The sequence below is a fragment of the Triturus cristatus genome, chromosome 6 (assembly GCF_964204655.1).
Source record: "Triturus cristatus chromosome 6, aTriCri1.1, whole genome shotgun sequence".
Lineage (NCBI taxonomy): Eukaryota > Metazoa > Chordata > Amphibia > Caudata > Salamandridae > Triturus > Triturus cristatus.
Window position 1 is genome coordinate 949,097,895 of NC_140589.1, and position 22,063 is coordinate 949,119,957.

The 22,063-nt window shown below is 42.7% G+C and overlaps 1 protein-coding gene across 1 annotated transcript in view; it reads left to right on the plus strand.

The window, feature by feature from the left end:
• The first annotated feature begins 1,671 nt into the window (after positions 1-1,671).
• Positions 1,672-22,063, plus strand: part of LOC146820825 (uncharacterized) — a 32,939-nt gene continuing 12,547 nt past the window's right edge. The window contains exon 1 of the mRNA XM_085609296.1: positions 1,672-1,795. The gene's annotated coding sequence lies outside the window, so the exon portion shown is untranslated. The remainder of the gene's footprint in view (positions 1,796-22,063) is intronic.

The following is a 22,063-nucleotide window of genomic DNA, read 5'->3' on the forward strand; positions in this document are numbered from 1 at the left end:
CTGTTATGAATACTGCTTTCTCCAAAAATTATAAAAGTGGTTGTATGCCACAACCATGCATGTCCAAACCACACGTTCCTTAACAAAGCGGTTGGAACAACGAATGCGTCTTAACCACGCATTCCTTTACAAGTCTTTACAACAACTTGCCTTAGGAAAAGTGCTGGACTTTGGAACAGTATAATTTACTTCTTCCAACTCCAGTCCGTGCAACAGTAGGGAATGCATTGGACTTTAAAGTCTAATGCTGCTTTACCTAAGGCATGTCGTTATAACGACATGCGTGGTAAAGGAATGTGTGGTTACCACACATTCGTTGACCGTGTCGCAAAGGCAATGGGTGTTTCAGCCATCGTTGTAAATGCTGTTTCCCTATTAAAGTGCATGAACTTTATCGACCCTGCCAGCAGTACACAGGAGTCCTTAGACTACAGCCCTGTATTGCTTACGGAGTAGGTTGCTTTAAAAGTACTGGCTGTACCATTATCACGAACAGATACGCTGGAAAAGAACAAAGCTGTACGCTTGTTTTAAAGACATTGCAGTCCTTGAAGTGCATACACTTATCCCAGAAATTCTCAGAGTTATTGATTGAGCTACTGATAGCACATCGCAACTCAGAAACAGGCACCAGTGGTTGCCTCTCCCTTTTTGAGCTGTATGGCATTAACTTGGAGAATTTCTGAGTTAAGTGTATGCCGTTTAGAACATATCGTCTCAGGCCAGTTCACACGTTCATGAGAATGCTCCAGTTTCTAAAATAGGCTTGAGCGAAATTCGTGGTTTGCTTTTGTAGAAAATATGCAAAATTCGACAACATCCATGTGAAATTATAAAATACGCAAAACAGACATTTAGAGCTATATTTTAGAGCACAAGATCCGTCCACTCTTTCTTAACGCTGCTTTTTTATGTCTGGTATTTTTCTGATTTAGCCATGATATCCTATGTAAGGTGGATATCATGGCTAAGTATGTCTATCCCTATCAGCAAGATATCGCCAAACCTTGTGGGATTAGCGCTGCATTTCCAGCGATAATCTCACAATTGGCAGCTTGAGCTCTGAATTTTATCGCTTTGGAGATAAGCGTTGCTGATAGCACGCTATCTCCGCGATAAAATTCAGAGTTGGCCGGAGATAATTATCCTCGCGCTAAGAGCGCTGAGCGATAATTATCGCCAGCCCTTGCTGATATGCCCCCAAATTCGTGTAATGGAGCTAGTCTAGGGGAAAGGGAAATTTCGCCCGACCTTTGTCTACATCCATACATAGCTGTGCAAATCATGACTCAAATATTGTCTGACTCCTGAAGAGCTGTCTGTGCTGAGTCACAGCCGCAGTGAACATCTGCACAGAACTCAGTTCAGTGACTCCAATTCAGAAGAAAGGCTGGTTCACCAGAGTACATTCGCCAGATGGAGGGGGCCCGTCCGTACTAGCGTGAAAGTATGGTTCACAGGCGCGCACTTTCATTCTTGCTTTTTCCTCCCGAAACGACCCGAGAAAAAAAACACAGGAGAAAATCATCTCAAAATGCAAGCAAATGATTCCCCCAGCTGGACCCACGCCAGTGCCTCTGCGAGAGAGAGAGTGGTTGCCATAGTGCCCGGCCGCACACTGCTCCAGCATGTTCAGAGTTTAACATTCCTCCATGATATTTGATCTAATAAACAGTTTTAAAAGGTCCCGCTCTGAAGCAGCGCGAGGCGCTGGAAGCGATTAAATGAAAGCGGAGAAGGGAGGAAGTCGAGGACACAGACGTGCCCAACGCATCAGCTTTTTTGAGAGACTAAGGTAATTAAAGTGGTTTATTCTGTAGGAAAACACATTCCAGGGTTACTGCAACCAGATTATTTTTTGAGACGAAGGGATCACTGGTAAGTAGGGCTACTGTAAATGTTTACCCTGAACACCCTTTTCGTGCCAGAAGCTCAGGAGATGTTCCACTTCCCTCCAATGTTTCCTCCAAATTATTTTCTTCGTAGCAATGTGTATCAATAAACACAGCTAATCCCCCTTTCAAGCAGTAGGTGCAGCATCACACTTACCATCACAGAGAGGAGTTGTGTAATATGTTGAATTAGGTAGTCATGTATACAGTACATTATCTTGTTCAATACACATATACGGGGCGGGACAGGCCTTTTACTCCACAAGGCCATTTTTGAAAGCTTAGGCCTGCTCCTGGTGCCTCTGTCACTCAGGGGCCTAGCTTCAGGGAGGGTGTTTGGAGCTTGACACCCCCCAAAGAAATGCATTCTTGGCCTGTTAGGTGCGTCAGGGGGCCGTGAGCCCAGTCTGCAATGTCTGTGTCGGTGCCTTGCCCAGATTGTGTAATCCCAGGCAAAAAATGTATTTCAGAAACTCTTTTTAATTTATTATCATATATTAGAGCACTTTTAAATACTTGAGTGCAGAATATGCACGGTATAAGCTGAACAAGCACCAGTTGTGATTGATTTAATAGACAATAATGTTGCTCCATATACAATAAGAATCTAGACCACATTTAGGGTTTACATGACCACTTTAGGGTGTACGTGAAGGGCCTGAGGGCTATCCACAAACTGTATGCTGTTGTACATTAAGGTGAAAAAACTTTGTATATATCATGCCGTGGAGGATCCCCCTAGCTGACAGGTCTTAAAATAAGATCTGACTGCTGCCACCCCATTAACAAAGATGTGTGGGCAGCCATTTTTATGACTTGGGGACAGGTTCTAAATAAATTTTGTTTAAAATATCGGGGGTAGGTTAGGGATACCCTGCACCCTAGGCCTTGTGGGGGACCCTAGAGGGACACTCCTGGGGACAAAAACAACTTTTTAAAACATTTTATCACAAATTCACAGTGGATATGCAAATCTGAGTAACACTACAAAAAGCACTTTAAAAAACAAACTCTCAGTGTTGGCCAGGGCTCGGTGGGGGTAGGAGGGCTACAAAATCAATTTTATAGCAGAGGAGGTGGCTCGATAACTATAACTCAGGCCATCACTATGCACTGCTTATGATCTCACATAATACATCACTCATGACATGTTCTATGACATTTCTGATAATCAGATAATTTCTGGTAATCAGAATCAGCTTGCCTTGATTTCCCAGATTCTACATTTTAACAGTATGGCGCATGGAACCCACTCGGGGATTGACCTTAATCGCTTTAAGGACTAAAGGGCCCATCAGGCATCAGAAAAGTTGACGCACTGAGCGAGCCCCACGAGGGGTAACTATCCAATAAAAACATGCCTTACACTTTAAATGAAGAAATCGTCCACCGCGCCATTTGTTTGCTAATTGCCTTTGAGAAAGCGGCGCTGAGCCGCGAAACGCGTCAGCAATGAAGATAAGAATCTGGGAAATCAAGGCAAGCTGATTCTGATTACCTGATGGTGGGTGAGCTGTTGAGTGCTTCTCTAACTCTTGGGCATTTGTTTATATAAAAATCGACACAGCGCCCTGCCGTGTGAGAATGCACCACTTCTCAACATGAGGGGCTGAGGCATGGAACTGTATCCACGCCAGTCAGCACAGTGAGCCGTATTGAAAAGAGTCTTGCTTGGAGCTTCCAGAAACCTACTAAGGACATTAATGCAACTTTAATTTTAACAGTATGGCGCATGGAACCCACTCAGGGATTGAACTTAATCGCTTTAAGGACTACAGGTCCCATCAGGCATCAGAAAAGTTGACGCACTGTGCGAGCCCCACGAGGGGTAACTATCCAATAAAAACATGCCATACACTTTAAATGAAGAAAGCGTCCACCGCACAATCTGTTTGCTAATTGCCTTTGAGAAAGCTGCGCCGAGCCGCGAAACGCGTCAGGCATGAAGATAAGAATCTGGGAAATTAAGGCAAGCTGATTCTGATTACCTGATGGTGGGCGAGCTGTTGAGTGCTTCCCAAGCTCTTGAGCATTTGTTTATATAACCATATATATATTCACTGAAAAAACCATAGGTTTCACACATGTTATAGTTAGCTGGACATTTTACTGATAAAAAACCAATGAAATTCACCCGTTATAGTTACTGTAGGCAACTATAACTCACGCGACCGTAATCCTCTGCTGATGACATATGTGTCTTTATGAAAAAAAAATATTTGTAATATATGTATAGCTAAAATTTAATGGAAGAAGACATGGGCAAATAAGTGTCTAAATACAGTATTAGCATCAGCAGAGGATTGCGGTCGCGTGAGTTATAGTTGCCTACAGTAACTATAACGGGGGAATTTCATTGGTTTTTTATCAGTAAAATGTCCAGCTAACTATAACATGTGTGAAACCTATGGTTTTTTCAGTGAATTTGTACGTTTTTTTAAATGCTAAGTTACTTTACGCCATTTGTGGCGTGCGCGCCCACTTAACGCAGTTCGTTCCGTGCGCGCACCGTGCGCGCACAGTGAGCACGCGGTGCGCTTCGCGCACCGCGTGCCCACGTTACGCTACATGGGCCATGAACGCACGATGCGCTTCGCGCACCGTGCGCACATGGAGGACATATGATGAGCATCGTTGTGACAGGTAAAATATATGTTTTGTTTAGCTCTGATCAGCCATGCACAAAAGGTGCGCTTCGGGCACCTTTTGCACACGGGGTGGGGAGAATGTGGATATTTTTTTTTTTTTATTATTATTTCTTACCGTACGCGTACGGTAAGCGTAATCGGCGAAATTTTCGAAAAAATTAAAATCGCCTTTTTTCACTTGGGGGATCGTTGGGGACTCCCTCGACATGGCTAGGTGCTTGGGAGCTGTGTAAACAGCCCCTTTACATGTTTTTGCACTTTGTTTTTCAACCCCCTGTCAGAGTGCGAGAGAGAAAATGGCGGCCGCCGCTTCCTGGTTTCGACCGATTCGAATGTTTACTAAGATCTAAGGGCCAATCAGAATCGCGCTCGCGCACGCCACCGTACGCGTACGGTAAGCGCACCGTAAGCGCACCGTAAGCTGGCTCAGATATATATATTGATTTAAAGGCTATTTTCTCAGAATCTACTGAACAGATTTACACCAAACCTACAAAAGGCACTTCCTTGACCTGAGGACTACCTCTCTGCCAAATTTCAAGTAATTCTGTTTAGCCGTTCGGGCTGTAGCTGTGTCTAAAGGTCCTATGGAAAAATGCATGGGAAAAACGCGTTTTGGGACCCCCCTTTTATCTCAGCCCCCGCTTGACGAATCCCCCCGAGACTTTCAGGGTAGGAGCGGAGCGTAGCGCCCCACCTATTTTCAAAAATTCGCAAGGATTCGTCAACCGGCGCCAAAGTTATTCAAAATAGAATGTTGCGGATTTCCTATGGAAACGTGGTCCTAACTATAACTACCTACTGGCGACCGCCAGTAGGTAATATATATATATATATATATATATATATATATATATATATATATAAACGTCTCACCAAGTGTATAACATACACGAATGCACTCCTCCCCAAGAAAGACACAGCATTTCCAAATTCAATCACGAAGATTTAATGTGCTTTTAAGCCAAAAAATACCCAACGCGTATCGACGAACATATCGTCTTGGTCACGGGTAAGTACCTGTTCAAATTCAACAGTTAAATACATTCACCAAAAAAGAAAAAGAGGCATCGGCACCACGCACAAGTATGGCGTAAAGTAACATAAAGAGAGGACAGAAGTTTGCATGTACTCCTGGTTGGCGGCTTGGCGGCCATCTTGAAACGGTAAAGGCATTGTGTCATGTTCACCAAAAAATATACCTCAATAAAGTTATACAATCAACAGGGAACAGAGGCGAGAACGTAAATAATATTAATTCATATTCCTGCATGAATTGCAATGTGCCAATAACATTTAAGTCTGCTAGGTTATATGCTCTCTATTAACTCTATAAATCGATACTTTTTTTATGAAATTGTTGCAGCTGCAAATTAATCAAACATTGTTCTCGAACTCAATGCAATGCCCCCAATTACCTCAAACCATTGTTATAGGTATAAAGCCTTAGAGTTCACAAAATATCCACATCCTACCCAAGTGGGTAAATGTTAACATAATTAATGAAAAAGATATCCTATCCAAGTGGATAAACGTTAACCCAATTACTGAAAGGGGAATATCCATATAGTTATAACTTTTCAACATTGCATGGTATGCTTATGTATCCAATTTTCATAATGGTCAGTTTGAATACTTCATCTTACTTTAATTCACAAGAGTATAAGAAATATAAAGAAATGAATCAAATTTCAAATTGCGAATTCTGCAAAATTATTCAGAATATATATTTATCCACACATACATGTGTATGTAACTAGCCCAAGTGGGCCAGCAATTAATTTTATGCTTCTTGATCTGACTCTTGTACTTATACTTCTTTCTCTGACTCTTAATCTTGATAGTTGCCTCTTTCATCCTTTATTCTACTTCTTGGATCACCTAAACATGGCAAAGTGGAGATAGCAAACAAAACAACCGTCAATCAGACTAGTACTCTCATATCAAAGTGTAGCACCGATGCTAAACAACTAGAAAGGATTAATACAGACGCAAGGGAGGAAAACATTAGAGCTAACTCACCATTACATAATTTTATACTAAAATTGTATGGCGGCCTAACATAAGAACAAAGAGAAACAGAATGGAGATGGGACAATAAGGTTCAGAACATTCGCATAGAAGCCAGGAAAATGGAGACCTAGTTATTGGATTTAAAGGCAGCAAAGTCTTACTAAAACCCCTAAAATTTCAAGGAGAAAAAGAGATAATAGGGATCAAGAAATTAACCCCAGCTCTGAATTTCAAGTTTTGTCTCCCAAATGCCAAGACAATTCTTCCTCCGAATTTAAACCCACTGGAATCTTAGTATCGAGCTCCATAATGTACCTGGACTCCAGTTGGCGTAATTTGCGAATTCTGTCGCCACCCCTCTTGGAGGGTAAAATTCGGTCTAAGACAAAAAATCTTAACAGGTTGCGATTACTTTTATGGAACTCTTCAAAGTGCCTGGCAATCGGGGACAGTTTATCCTTGTTTTGAATTGCCCTCATATGTTCCAAAATACGTTTCTTAGCAGCAAACATGGTGCTGCCAACATATTTCTTAGGACAAGGGCACGTCAACACATAGACACAATAATCTGACAAACATGTTAAATGTTTCTCAATGCGTCTATTGGTGTCAGAGACTGGGAAATGTACTGTTTTCACATTGGTGCTGGTTTTGCATGCTTTGCACGACATGCATGTGAAAAAACCTTGAATATCCATGTTGGATCCTTTAGTGCCAGGTACATCATTACTACATAGTCTATCTTTTAGAGAATTCGCTTTTCTGTAGGTGACGATTGCAGCATCTCCTACTATATCCTCTAATGTGGACTCAGTCTTCAGGATCTCCCAATGTCTGTTTAGACATCTTCTAACATCATGAGAGCTAGAGTTAAAAGTAGAAATAAATCTCACAGCCTGAACATCATTCTCCTGCACTATATCTTTTGGTTTCAACAATTCAGATTTTGTGAACCGCTTTGCCTTTGAGAGTGCTTCTTGTATCACATTTAATTTATAACCTCTCTCTACAAATCTTTTCGTCATGCAGTCACTTTCATCTTTAAAATCAGCATCCGTGCTGCAATTTCTCCGAGCCCGAAGAAATTCCCCGTACGGAATGCTGCGAATCAGATTTTTTGGATGATTGCTTTCTGCGTGTAACAAAGTGTTACCTGCAGTAGTCTTACGGTACAGTCGAGAACATAGCCTTTTGTCTACAGCTTCAATTTCCAAGTCCAAAAACGGAATTTTCTGACTACTGATAGTTCCCTCAAATCTCAAATTCTTGGTATTCATATTCAGAATGGAAATGAAATTCTCAGCTCCAGAAGGAAGACACGATTGAGAACTTTACTAACAAGTTGGAGGAGATAAATAAAAGAACAGACAAATATGGGGAGGAGATCATCGCAAAGAAAGAAAGGAAATTTTTGCGGGACAAGATTGATTACCAATCAGGCAGAATATTCACGTTTAGTCATAAGTATGACCATATGAATCGCAGAGGACTTCAAGGAAGTATAGACACCATTCCAACAGGAGGTGAAGTTGAAAGTGACGTTGTGGAAAGCGATGTTTCGGATGAGGGCACCCCACAACCAACGACTATTCCAAGCAAATCGGCAAATTTTTGGGAGGAGTTTCGTCTAATGAACCTGACATCAAATCAACAAAATTGCCAAATCGACAGAGGCCGAGGAAGGGGACGCGGACGAGGCTTCACAGGACGCGGCAGAGGAAGAGGCAAAACTTCGCCATCCACAAGCAAACCAGGAGGGGTGGATGGCAGAAAAGCAACAACAACCCCAATGGGAGTGGAAACACAGGGGCAAAAGAGACGAGGAAAATGAATGACTGCAGGAATGTGGTAAATCTTTCCCTACGCTTACTAAGCTCTGCTGAACTGGAGGTTTTGCAATATGGTCTTTCCTTCTGCCCTTCCTCTAACTTTTCCTACTCCCAAGAAAGAATTGATTTATTTTACTTTACTCGCAAATTGCGTTTACATAAATGGCATAAATTGAAAGTAAAAAATGTTGTGACTCCTAGTACACTTTCCACATGTTTACCGGTAAATGAAACCATCAATGAAGTGAATACTCTAATTGCTCTTAAAGAATTGGATTATGATAATGTGGAAGTAGGATCGATTAGTGCACAAACATTGGGCTACAAAACTGATCTTAACTGTCCCAACCATTTCAAACCAAAATCCATTTTTAATCCAACACTGCCGCCTTGTGGCATTGATATCTTTGAAACCTTGGTAATCAATGACCTCAAAAATCTGGCGAAAAAGAAGAAATGGTCTGTTGACAATCTGACTAAAGGACATAGACTGGCAATTAAGTCTTTACAATCAGACAGAAGTATTGTGATACGTCAGTCAGATAAAGGCAGGAACGTTGTTATTTTGAATGTGCAGGATTACATACAAGAAGGGTTGAGACAGGTTAACGATCATGGTTGCTATGAGCAAGTATCAATCAGTGCCATAGATGAATCTAACGTCATATTTCACAACATGCTTAAAGAATGGCATTCCAAGGGTATTTTAGAATGGGATGAATATTCTTTTCTTATGAATCGTAACCCCAAAATACCCATTCTTTATTTATTACCCAAATTACATAAAAATTCTATCTCCCCTCCTGGGAGACCAATTGTCTCTTCAATAGGTTGTCTAACAGAGAACACTTCCAAATACATTGATTTTTTCTTGCGTCCATATGTTCAGACTATGCCTTCTTATTTACAAGACAGCAAAGACTTTCTGAATAAAATCAAAGATGTTATGTGGCAGGACAGTTTCCTGTTAATTTCCTTGGATGTTTGCAGCCTATATACATCTATCTTACATGTGGATGGCTTAGAGGCGTGCAAACAATTCTTGGATACCAGATCCGTTTCATTTTTGGAACATAATGAGATGGTTTTATACATGATGAAATTTTGTCTGGAGAACAATTTTTTTATCTTTAATGATAAATTTTATAGACAAAAACAAGGCACAGCCATGGGCACCTGTTTCGCTCCCAGCTTTGCCAATCTTTTTATGGGCTGCTGGGAGCAGCAGGTGTCCAGGACTGATGAGTTATACCGCAGCCATGTGAAAATGTGGCTGCGGTATATTGATGATTTGTTCATTATTTGGGATGGCTCTCGTGAACAAGCTTAGAATTTCATTTCCATTCTGAATATGAATACCAAGAATTTGAGATTTGAGGGAACTATCAGTAGTCAGAAAATTCAGTTTTTGGACTTGGAAATTGAAGCTGTGGACAAAAGGCTATGTTCTCGACTGTACCGTAAGACTACTGCAGGTAACACTTTGTTACAAGCAGAAAGCAATCATCCAAAAAATCTGATTCGCAGCATTCCGTACGGGGAATTTCTTCGGGCTCGGAGAAATTGCAGCACGGATGCTGATTTTAAAGATGAAAGTGACTGCATGACGAAAAGATTTGTAGAGAGAGGTTATAAATTAAATGTGATACAAGAAGCACTCTCAAAGGCAAAGCGGTTCACACAATCTGAATTGTTGAAACCAAAAGATATAGTGCAGGAGAATGATGTTCAGGCTGTGAGATTTATTTCTACTTTTAACTCTAGCTCTCATGATGTTAGAAGATGTCTAAACAGACATTGGGTGATCCTGAAGACTGAGTCCACATTAGAGGATATAGTAGGAGATGCTGCAATCATCACCTACAGAAAAGCGAATTCTCTAAAAGATAGACTATGTAGTAATGATGTACCTGGCACTAAAGGATCCAACATGGATATTCAAGGTTTTTTCACATGCATGTCGTGCAAGGCATGCAAAACCAGCACCAATGTGAAAACAGTACATTTCCCAGTCTCTGACACCAATAGACGCATTGAGAAACATTTAACATGTTTGTCAGATTATTGTGTCTATGTGTTGACGTGCCCTTGTCCTAAGAAATATGTTGGCAGCACCATGTTTGCTGCTAAGAAACGTATTTTGGAACATATGAGGGCAATTCAAAACAAGGATAAACTGTCCCCGATTGCCAGGCACTTTGAAGAGTTCCATAAAAGTAATCGCAACCTGTTAAGATTTTTTGTCTTAGACCGAATTTTACCCTCCAAGAGGGGTGGCGACAGAATTCGCAAATTACGCCAACTGGAGTCCAGGTACATTATGGAGCTCGATACTAAGATTCCAGTGGGTTTAAATTCGGAGGAAGAATTGTCTTGGCATTTGGGAGACAAAACTTGAAATTCAGAGCTGGGGTTAATTTCTTGATCCCTATTATCTCTTTTTCTCCTTGAAATTTTAGGGGTTTTAGTAAGACTTTGCTGCCTTTAAATCCAATAACAAGGTCTCCATTTTCCTGGCTTCTATGCGAATGTTATGAACCTTATTGTCCCATCTCCATTCTGTTTCTCTTTGTTCTTATGTTAGGCCGCCATACAATTTTAGTATAAAATTATGTAATGGTGAGTTAGCTCTAATGTTTTCCTCCCTTGCGTCTGTATTAATCCTTTCTAGTTGTTTAGCATCGGTGCTACACTTTGATATGAGAGTACTAGTCTGATTGACGGTTGTTTTGTTTGCTATCTCCACTTTGCCATGTTTAGGTGATCCAAGAAGTAGAATAAAGGATGAAAGAGGCAACTATCAAGATTAAGAGTCAGAGAAAGAAGTATAAGTACAAGAGTCAGATCAAGAAGCATAAAATTAATTGCTGGCCCACTTGGGCTAGTTACATACACATGTATGTGTGGATAAATATATATTCTGAATAATTTTGCAGAATTCGCAATTTGAAATTTGATTCATTTTTTTATATTTCTTATACTCTTGTGAATTAAAGTAAGATGAAGTATTCAAACTGACCATTATGAAAATTGGATACATAAGCATACCATGCAATGTTGAAAAGTTATAACTATATGGATATTCCCCTTTCAGTAATTGGGTTAACGTTTATCCACTTGGATAGGATATCTTTTTCATTAATTATGTTAACATTTACCCACTTGGGTAGGATGTGGATATTTTGTGAACTCTAAGGCTTTATACCTATAACAATGGTTTGAGGTAATTGGGGGCATTGCATTGAGTTCGAGAACAATGTTTGATTAATTTGCAGCTGCAACAATTTCATAAAAAAAGTATCGATTTATAGAGTTAAAATAGAGCATATAACCTAGCAGACTTAAATGTTATTGGCACATTACAATTCATGCAGGAATATGAATTAATATTATTTACGTTCTCGCCTCTGTTCCCTGTTGATTGTATAACTTTATTGAGGTATATTTTTTGGTGAACATGACACAATGCCTTTACCGTTTCAAGATGGCCGCCAAGCCGCCAACCAGGAGTACATGCAAACTTCTGTCCTCTCTTTATGTTACTTTACGCCATACTTGTGCGTGGTGCCGATGCCTCTTTTTCTTTTTTGGTGAATGTATTTAACTGTTGAATTTGAACAGGTACTTACCCGTGACCAAGACGATATGTTCGTCGAAACGCGTTGGGTATTTTTTGGCTTAAAAGCACATTAAATCTTCATGATTGAATTTGGAAATGCTGTGTCTTTCTTGGGGAGGAGTGCATTCGTGTATGTTATACACTTGGTGAGACGTTTATAAACACAGGACTTCCTCGGACCCTGTTCGTGCACCGCCGCATTTGTGTCCCGGAATACTGAGGATGTGGACATTTTATATATATATATATATATATATATATATATATATATATATATATATATATATATATATATATATATATATATTCACTTAAAAAACCATAGGTTTCACACAGGTTTTAGTTAGGTGGATTTTTCACTCATAAAAAAACCAATGAAATTCCCCCGTTATAGTTAGTTCAGAAAACTATAACTCGCACGCCCGCAATCCACTGCTCATGACGTCACATATTACATCACTCATGACATGGTCAGTGGCATCACTCATGACATCACTGATGACATCATCCTTGTGATAGAGTGGCGGTCGCGCGAGTTATAGTTATCTGAACATATCCTGTTGCCCGTCACATCAACACAGTACACGGTGGTAGAGCAGAAGACCTGAAATACTTTGTTATCAATAGTGTCAAGAAGAATGTCAGGGGAGGTAACAGGCAATTGGCACTACGGAGATTGGAATCCAAATATATAATCTTGTTGGATTGCAAAATTCCTAATGGTATGAATGCAGACGAAGCGTTGAGTACACACCTGTAACCCTTTGCTCAGTGAAACTGTATAAAGATGTACAAACAATCACTTAATATTGTAAAGTCGCTGCACACTTTGAAATCCCTGAAACAATTCATGATTTGCTTTTCGTTTTCCCCTTTTCTCTGACTCACTCTTCAGGTTTGTGTAAATCCTGGTTTGAATCAGTTTTCAGTTTTTATGAACATGATTTGTATCATTAGACTCACGGTATAAGGTCAACCGACTTTGGTACTTTTGATTAATCACTGCCCACTAGGGCTCAATATTTTGGGCGCTTTTTGCTCATGTGTTGTATTAAGACATTGTACTGAATGGGGAATTTTATCCTTAATTGTTCTTAATAATTTAGAAATTCAAAATGAATTATAAGAGTGTAATTTGGTTTACTGTTTGTTTTTTCCTTTTTTGTGAGTCAAAACTAGTACTTAATTCAAAGAACTCTTCTATGTCTCTTACTGACCTTGTGTTGCCAAGGAAACCCCTTGTGCTTTGTACGAATGTTTGAAAACTTTAAAAGGACCTCAGTTGAGTGAAGCCAGACAAGTGAGCAAGGCGGACCCGTCTGCCGAAACGCGTCTTGGGTTAAGCACTTTTGATGGAATAAAGAATCTTTTTGAAATATCCCACGGAGTCAGTGCCTGTTCTTACCGAAGGAAAGCAGGATTGGACATAATATATATATACATATATATATACATATATATAATTATTTATTTATATATATATATATATATACATATATATATATATATATATATATATATATATATTCACTGAAAAAAGGTTACAGGAATGTTATAGTTAGGCTCAGGTTTCACTCGTACAAAACCAGTGACATTCAGCAGTTATAGTTTGCTGAGCTAACTATAATTCATGCCACCGCAATGCACTGCATATGACCTCACATATGCCATCACTAATGACATGGTCGGTGACATCACTGATGACATCTCAAATGACATCACTGATGACATCATCCAGTGACTGTTAGTGTTTTTGAAAAGTGTATGAGTATTAAATATGTATATCAAGCTGTATGGATGATTTGATGGATGCGTTATTGACTGTATAAGTGAGTGATTCGGGTTCTCAGTGAATGTATGGGTGAGTGACTGGTTATTTGAATGTCTGGATCAGTCTTTCAGTTTGTGTGTGAGTGACTGCATGGGTGTGTGAGTGCATATGTGAGTGGCTGTATGGGTGAGTGATTGGTTGTATAAGTACCTATATGGATGTCTGAGTATCTGTGTGGGTGGGTGATGGGGTGTGTGACTGCCTGTTTGGATGAGTGAGTGGGTGAGTCAGTGGCTGTATAGGTTAGTGAGGGTATGTTTGAGGCCATATGGTTGAATGAGTGTGTATATGGCTGTGTGGGTGAGCGAATGTGTGTGTGGCTGTGTGGGTTAGTGGATGTGTCAGTGGTATATGGGTGAGTAACTAGGTATGTGAAAGGCAGTATATGTGAGTTATGGGGTATGTGAGTGACTGTATGGATGAGTGACTGAATGTGAGACTGGCTGTGTGGGTGAAAGTGTGCTTGTGTCAGTGACTGTATAGGTGAGTGAGTACATGTTAGTATCTGTATGAGTAAGTAAGTGTGTGTGTGTCTAACTGTTTGGGTAAGTAGAGGCTGTGTGATTGACTGTATGGATGGGTGAGTGGCTCCATGGGTGACTGACTCACTGTGTGAATGTCTGTATATGTGTATGAGTGGATATGTCAGTGGCTGTATGGATGAGTGAGTGGATGTATATGTAGATCTATGAATCAGTGAGTGGGTTTGTAAGTACTGGTATGGGTCTGTGAATGGATTTGTGAATAGTTGTGTGGGTGCTGGATTGTGTGTGTATAAAAGGTTCTATGGGGGTGTGAGTGGGTGCATTAGTGATTTTATGGCTGATGTCATCAGCGATGTCATTCATGATGTTATTGGAGATGTCATTAGTGATGTCATCAATGATTTCACTGACCATGTCATGAGTGATGTAAAATGTGAGGTTAGAAACAGTACATTGCGGGGGCTCGAGTAATAGTTAGTTCAGCTAACTACAACTGCTGAATTTCACTGCTTTGGTATGAGTGAAACCTGAGTCTAACTGTAACTTTCCTGTAACCTTTGATTTTTTCAGTGAATTTCTAAGTTTTTTAAATTCCATTTCCTACCTAAAACGTCCCTGTAACCTTTATTTTTTTTCAGGGGATTTCTATATGTTTTAAAGTAGTAATGGTGTTTGCAAAGTGGTGGAGAAAGGGGCCAGGCCTTTAGCCAGCTCTCAGGAAACCCGCTGTGTAGGACTTACAGAAAGTACCAGGAGGGTTTCTTGGCCCCCAAGGTCCAGCAGCATCTAAGAGGACTTAATTCCCCAACCAGTAGTGGTCCTGGAAACATGTTTGCAGAGTTGTGGAGAAATGGGGCGTTGCCACCAAAGACCGCTTAGCAACCCCACTGTTTGGGACTTACTGGAAGTAACAGGAGAGGGCTGTTCACCCCCAAGGACTCTCAACAGCCAAGGGCACTTAATCCTCCAACTAGTAGTGCGCCAGGATGTGAGTTTGCAGAATGGTAGAAAAAGAGGGCGGGCCATGAAGACCTCTCAGCAATCCCGCAGTGTGGGGCTTACTGAAGGTAACAGGAGGGGTAGTTGGCCCACAAGGACATCTTTTGGGGCCAACAAGTCCTCCTGTTACCTCCAGTAACTCCCACACAGCACGATTGCTAAGAGGCCTTTTTTTCTAAAATGTAAGAATGTGAAGTTAATGGAGTAGCCGTTAATTTTAGATTCACTGCTCCCGCCAGGAAGCACCTCGTAATGCCCTGGAGGGCTATATATTTTTATGTATTTAATTTCCTGGTCCCGCTAGAAGGAGCAAGGACATCATCAAGCATTTTTTTAAATATTGTGGTGGGCTTCAGGGAGTGAAGCAACCCCCCTAGTAACATTTAAAAAAAAAAGAAGTAAGTCTCCTGGATTGTTGAATACATGATCCCAAATGAACTTGCCCTATTTTTTAAAGCACTCTGAGCTGGACCTGTATGCTCTTCAATTGGAGTGTGAGGATCCCTTGTGGTTGGTTTTATGGCTACATTTTGTGGCCTGAACAGTGTTAAAGAAAGAAGCAATAATTAATATTTGGCATTGTCATGTATGTACATGGAAATATATTGAATTATTGATATTGATAAACTCTTCTAGTGATTTAATGAGAAAGACAATAGGTCTACATTGTATAGGCATGCCTTTTATATTTTGATTTTCTGACTCTTTGACAAAGCAAGTAGGTCTGGCTTACTTAAAATTAAACCCCTTTATATTGTGTCTTTGTGTTAAAAAAAAACTCAGAAATTCAATGAAAGAAACAAACCTTAAATTGATGTTATAGTTAGGTTATGGTAATAATATCTCACTTTACATTAACAAAACCTAAGAAATTCACTGAAAAAAAGATCAAAGCTTAAAATGACATTATAGTTTTTTTTAATACCTTTATTTTTCAGTTCTGTGTAACAAAAAATAGCAGTACGGGTAATACTATACACAGCACATGGTGGTTTGTAAGAAAGAGCCCAAGCAGTCAGCCAACGAACACTCAGTTGTGCCATTTCCTGTATGCCATATTGCCTAGCAACACACCAAGCTCGTAATGCTAAGCAAACGAAGAGTACTAGAATCAGTTCCCTCCCCCATTCAAATCGGAGTTCTGATCCACAGTTGCATCCATATCATCAACTTTAACAGACACTGCGGCTGCATGAGGCTCTAAGAACATATCACACACATCCCTCTATACCTTGAGGTAATCCTACAACTTTTCTTCATGAATACTCATCTTCATGTGCACTTCCTCAGCCAGCGCCCACTCCTGTACGTCCGTATACCATTGCTCAACTGTGGAAGCATGCTGAACCATCCAAGTGATGGCTACTCTACGCCAGGCAAGGACTAGGGCCAATTTCAGAAATTTGTAGATCATCTTATGACCCTAAGGCCTAGTAACATAGCCCAACAAACAATGTAATGGAATGCAGTCAATTCGTAAATGCTTAGTCCTCTGTAAGTACGTCACCACATGTGCCAAAAAGTCCTGCACCGACTGGCACCACCACGCCAGATGATAGAAGTCCACCCCACCAGCATTGGAGCATGGGCAACAGTCCAGTCGGGAGCAGGATATGCGGTGGAATCTTTTAAGAATCATATAAGTCCTGTGGAGGAAGTTGCAGTGCAGCAGCTTAAAGTGGGCATTGCAAGACACGGTGTGTGTGAGTTCACTAATGACAGTCCACACCCTGTCATCTAATGGAGAGTCCAGATTGTTGTCCCATGACACACATGCCTGGAAAGGTGAACCCATCTCATCCATTCTCATCACCCTATAGAGCAGGGTAATCAGCCGACGACCCACACCGCAGGACAGTAAGATGTCCAAGGTATGCGTGGAAGGAGATGCAGCCGGATAAGAGGGCCAGGTCAATTTGGGCATCTTGTTCAGTCCAGCGTGGTGTAAGAAGTGTTTTGGTCCTAGTGCAAAGTCCGCACAGGCTTCTTCGAAAGATATACAAATCTCTCCTGGATACAGGTCCCCCAATACTAGTGCACAACCACCATCCCTCCACACCAGAAAAGACATATTGTCTATCATTTTCCGCACCAGCGCTAGTATCCAGTTCGGGAGATCTCAGTGAAAGGGTGTGCACTTCAGGACTACTTCTACATAATGTTGCCATATTAGTGCTGTGTATCGAATAACATATGGCAGATCCTTGACCATCCCCAACCCCTCCATTAGTGCCAGGTGGTATATGATGCTCAGCCACCAAACCTGCCAGTAGATGCTTCTCCCAATTGCCCACCTCATCCAGCTATCTAGCAGCATGTTGTAAGTGTGCAACATAATAGTACAGGTCAAGGCTAAGCATCTCCAAGCCCCCCTCCTCATATCGTCAGGTTAACGTGGTCAAGGTCACCCTGCTGCAACACCCCGCCCACAATAATCATATAAGTACGAAATTCAGCTGCTTAAACACCGCCATGGGTATGGGACAAGCGGAGCTTTGAAAACTATATACGAATTGAGGCAACAACATTTTTTTAGACACAGACAGTCTGCCCATCAGTGATGGCGGCAGTGTGTTAAAAAAGTTGACCAACTTACATAGGGCATCTTGTATGCCACCCATATTAAGGCGTAGGTGCTGTGTCTCAGTATGGGCCACCTGCATTCTCAAATATCTAAAGTGCTCCAAATCCCAATGCAATCCCAGTATTGGGAGGCTATCCAATGGTGTAACAACCAAAAATGCCAGCGGGTAGAGCAGCCATTTTCATTAATTAAGCTATACACAGGACAGGTCTCCAAATTCATCCAAGAGTTGCTACAGCATGGGAAGCACTACTTGGGGGGGATGTAATATACAAAAGGGTTTCATTCTCATAGAGCATTATTAGAAGATTCCCTCAAATGAATGCCCTAGTCTGACAATCTTCGACGTACCCAGATTGCCAGGGGTTTAATGGCTAATGCAAACAGAAGCGGCAAGAGGGGGCAACATTGCAGTGTTCCTCACTCCAAAACCCACACCTCTGACCAACTCCAACCCATTGTGCGCCCTTGTGCTAGGAGTGGTGTATAGCAGTCAGGTCCATCCCCAAAACTGAGGACCAAAGCCCATTACTCTCAGCAGTTCGAGTACATAGCCCCAGTGCACCATGCCGAAGGCTTTTTCTACATCAATAGAGATCAGCACTGGTACCTCATCCCAATGTTCCGCTTCTTGGAGTATATGGGCTAGACAGTGGAGATTCATGCCGGTGTTCCAGCCAGGAAAGAACCCTCACTGGTCCTCGTGTACCATTTGGGACATGTGGGGTGCCAGGCTGACAGTGAGTAATTTGCATAGTATTTTCACATCTGCAATAATCTTGGTAAGCGGTCAAGAATATGCTGATCAGACTCAATACTACACAGTTTGAGGAACATGCATATCTCTCCCTCCCTCATGGAGGGGGAGGGGCAGCACACCACTTTCACACACACCCAGTAGGGCCTCCAGGAGTCCGGATGTGAAAATCACCAAAAACGCTTGATAGAACTCAGGCACAAAACAATCTCCACCCGGGGCCTTTGCCCCGAAAGCATACTAAAGGCCATATGAAGTTCCTGCAGGCCAATGGAAGTGTCCAGGGACTTGGCAGCCACTGGTGCCAGCCGTGGGGGGTCCAGACCTACCAGGAATGGGATATACCGAGCCTGCGTTATGCCAAGATCCGTAATATATTTATGCCTCAAATGCTGTTGAAAGATGCCCACTTTTCCAGCCCTGGTGGCAACTCTAGTGCCATCCAGCAATATCAAGTGTGTGGTCAGCAGAGGCGGGAGCTCCCTGTGGAGTATCCATGCTAGCATCCAACCTAGCTTATCCCCCTACCTATGCAGTCTCTGCCTGTATTGCTTAAGTGTATACTTATTCAGATAATCCCATATATCTGCTGTGCACCTACGCACTGCCTGCTCCAGTCTGCGAGTGTCCGGTTGCAATTGCTCCCCAGCCTGAAGCGAGGCCAGTACCATCTCCTTCCTGCTGAACTCCTGCTGAAGCTGGCTATCCACCCCACAGGTTCGACCCATACAGGTGCCCCTCAATAATCCGATAATGCTCTCAAAAGTGCCTCCTGCCCAACCGGGTCCTCCAGAATGTTGTCCAACATCCTCCAGGACCGAGCCTCTTACACAGAGCCTCCCCACTGCATGACAGCATACAGGAGTGTGATCCAACAGAAAGCGTGCCACATGAAACACCTCTATGTCTTCCACCCACGAGAAGCCTGCCACCAGTTTCCTCTCCAGTGTACTTTATTTATAATGCCTGGTGGAATAACAGGGGTACACCTACTGATCTGGATGGCTCAGCCATCAAAGCCCATGTTTCACATTGCCCCACGTAGCGCTGCTGTCATTAAAGGTTTGGTGCCTGTCCTAGGTGGCATCCTGTCAACATACAGTATGTAATTAAAGTCACCCAGCCTCAAGAGTGGTGTGTCTACGTCATGTGTTAACAGATCTTGGATGTTTTGACAAAATGTGGAGCCGTCAGTGTTCAGTGCATAGGTGTCCAATATGGCCAGATCACATCACTCCAGTGTCCTCTACAACAGGACCAAATGACCATCTACTTTGGCCTCCATATAAGTAAGGGAGAACAGGACTCCCGGTGCAACACAGATCAGCATGCCCCTGGCATACATTGAGTATGAGGAGTGGAACACTTGTCCACACCACGTCCTAGCCAGATGTAAGGCGCCTGCATTGTTCAGATATGTTTCTTGTAGACAGGCTATGGATATCTTATGGCGCTTTAAAAATGTGAGCACTCTTTATCGCTTAGTGTATGCTCCCAACCCTCTGACATTCCACATCAAGAGTCTAATGTCAGCCCCCGCCATAATATGTGGCATCTAGTAGTAGCCCCCTGCCTCCCCACCATGTGTTAGTCCTGCATACTGCTGCAAATTATAAAACAGAAACCCCCCTCCCCCACCCACTGACAAACATAGTACAACCTTGTGACCATCAATACCCTCCCCCCGCATATGCCAGGATGTGTACAGCAGCCCAGCCAGCCCAACAGGGACTGGTGTATTCACTCCTCGGGGCAGCAACCCGGCCAGTAATACTTCTTTAAGGAAGTCAATCCTGCGTCCAAACATCCAAAAATCATGCTTCACTCATAAGCGCCCGCTCCTAACGAGGGTCACATAGCAGGCAATCATGCCCTTGCAGGCGGTGCAATGATTCCAGGCATTGCAGAGGCACATAAGGCAGTCACTTCTGCACCTTCTTCTCCCATCACCTGTCCCACCCCCCCCCCCCACCCCCAACCTGTCACACCATCAGCCCAGCTGAATAAAACCAGCATCCACCATCTCATTCAGATATCACCACTCCCCACCTCCGGTGCAACCAGGTTGTCTTGCACAAAGTCCAACATGGGGCTCGGAGCCCTGGTTGCAGTCCGATCAGTCGCCGACATCATATTGACATTCTCCACCATACCCTGTATCTCCTCTGTGTTGAGCTGCTTGGTGCCACCTTCCCGAACTGTAACTCTCCTATCTCCCAGTGGAACAGTGTTGCGATCACCTGTTGCTGGACTGCAGAGACGAAATTCTCCCCAGGCACTAGTGCCCCTGGTGCATTTCTGACTTTATCCAGCGTACAGTGGCAGTGCCTCACCATGGATTGCTAACCATTCCCACTACTCTCATGGGCTGTTAAAGAAGTGTGGCTTACCTTGAGCTAGGACCTTCAGTTTTATCAGATACAGCAACATATACTGAAGTTGGAGCACTCTCAATTTCTGTTTGACAGCAAGAAATGATTTGCGTTGCTCCTGCACCTGCTTAGTGTAGTCTGGGTAGATGGTAATCTTACTGTAGCCAAAAAGGAGGGCGGCCGCTCCTGGGCCTTTTGGAGTATGTAGTCCCGTCATGATAGGTATGGCTTTTGGCGATCAGCACCCTCGGAGGGTCACCCGGCAGCAGCAGTGGCACCAGCGCCATGTGTGCCCGTTCCACCATGAAGAAGTTGGAGAGGCTCAGTGGGTTGAGATCTTTGTGCACCCAGTCGTTCAGGAACTTTTCAGCAGCACCCCTCTTTGTTCTCTCTGGAAATCCCAGGACACAGATTTTACTACGCCGTGAGCGTCTCCCTGCATCCTCTGCTTGTCAGATTTTAAGAGTCCCTCTGCATCCTCCGCTCGTCTTTCCAGTTCCTTTGTGACCATGGTCATCTGAGCCATTTGGCGTTTGAGAGATACCATCTCACCCTGCAGGTTCTCTCTGTTACCCTCTGCCGTTGTGACTTTATCCGCAACTTTCCACAGGTCAGCACGCAACAGATTGGCATCAATCGATATAGCTTCAATTTATTGTACCAATGCCGTTCTGGAGCCTTGGATCGCAGCCAGTAAGTCAGCCCCAGAGGGTTCCGCTTCCTCATCCTCTGTTTCCCTCACATCAGTTTGACCTGTTTGCCAACGGATTTTTTGGCTGGGGTACAGCTGTGTGGTATATTGGGTGATGGTGTTTGCCAGATTTGAGCTAGCTGGCTTATCCTTGCGCATGTTGCTCCAAGGGTGTGATCCCCCAACCTCCTATTTACCGACACTGCAGGCATCGCCAATCACCAATCCCACCAGGAGTGCAGGGCTAAAAGCAACACCCCACCAGAGTCACCAGCTCCGGCACCCGACAAATCACAGCCGTTGGGGCTCATATTGCACTTTCAACTTGAAAACAGCGGTCACT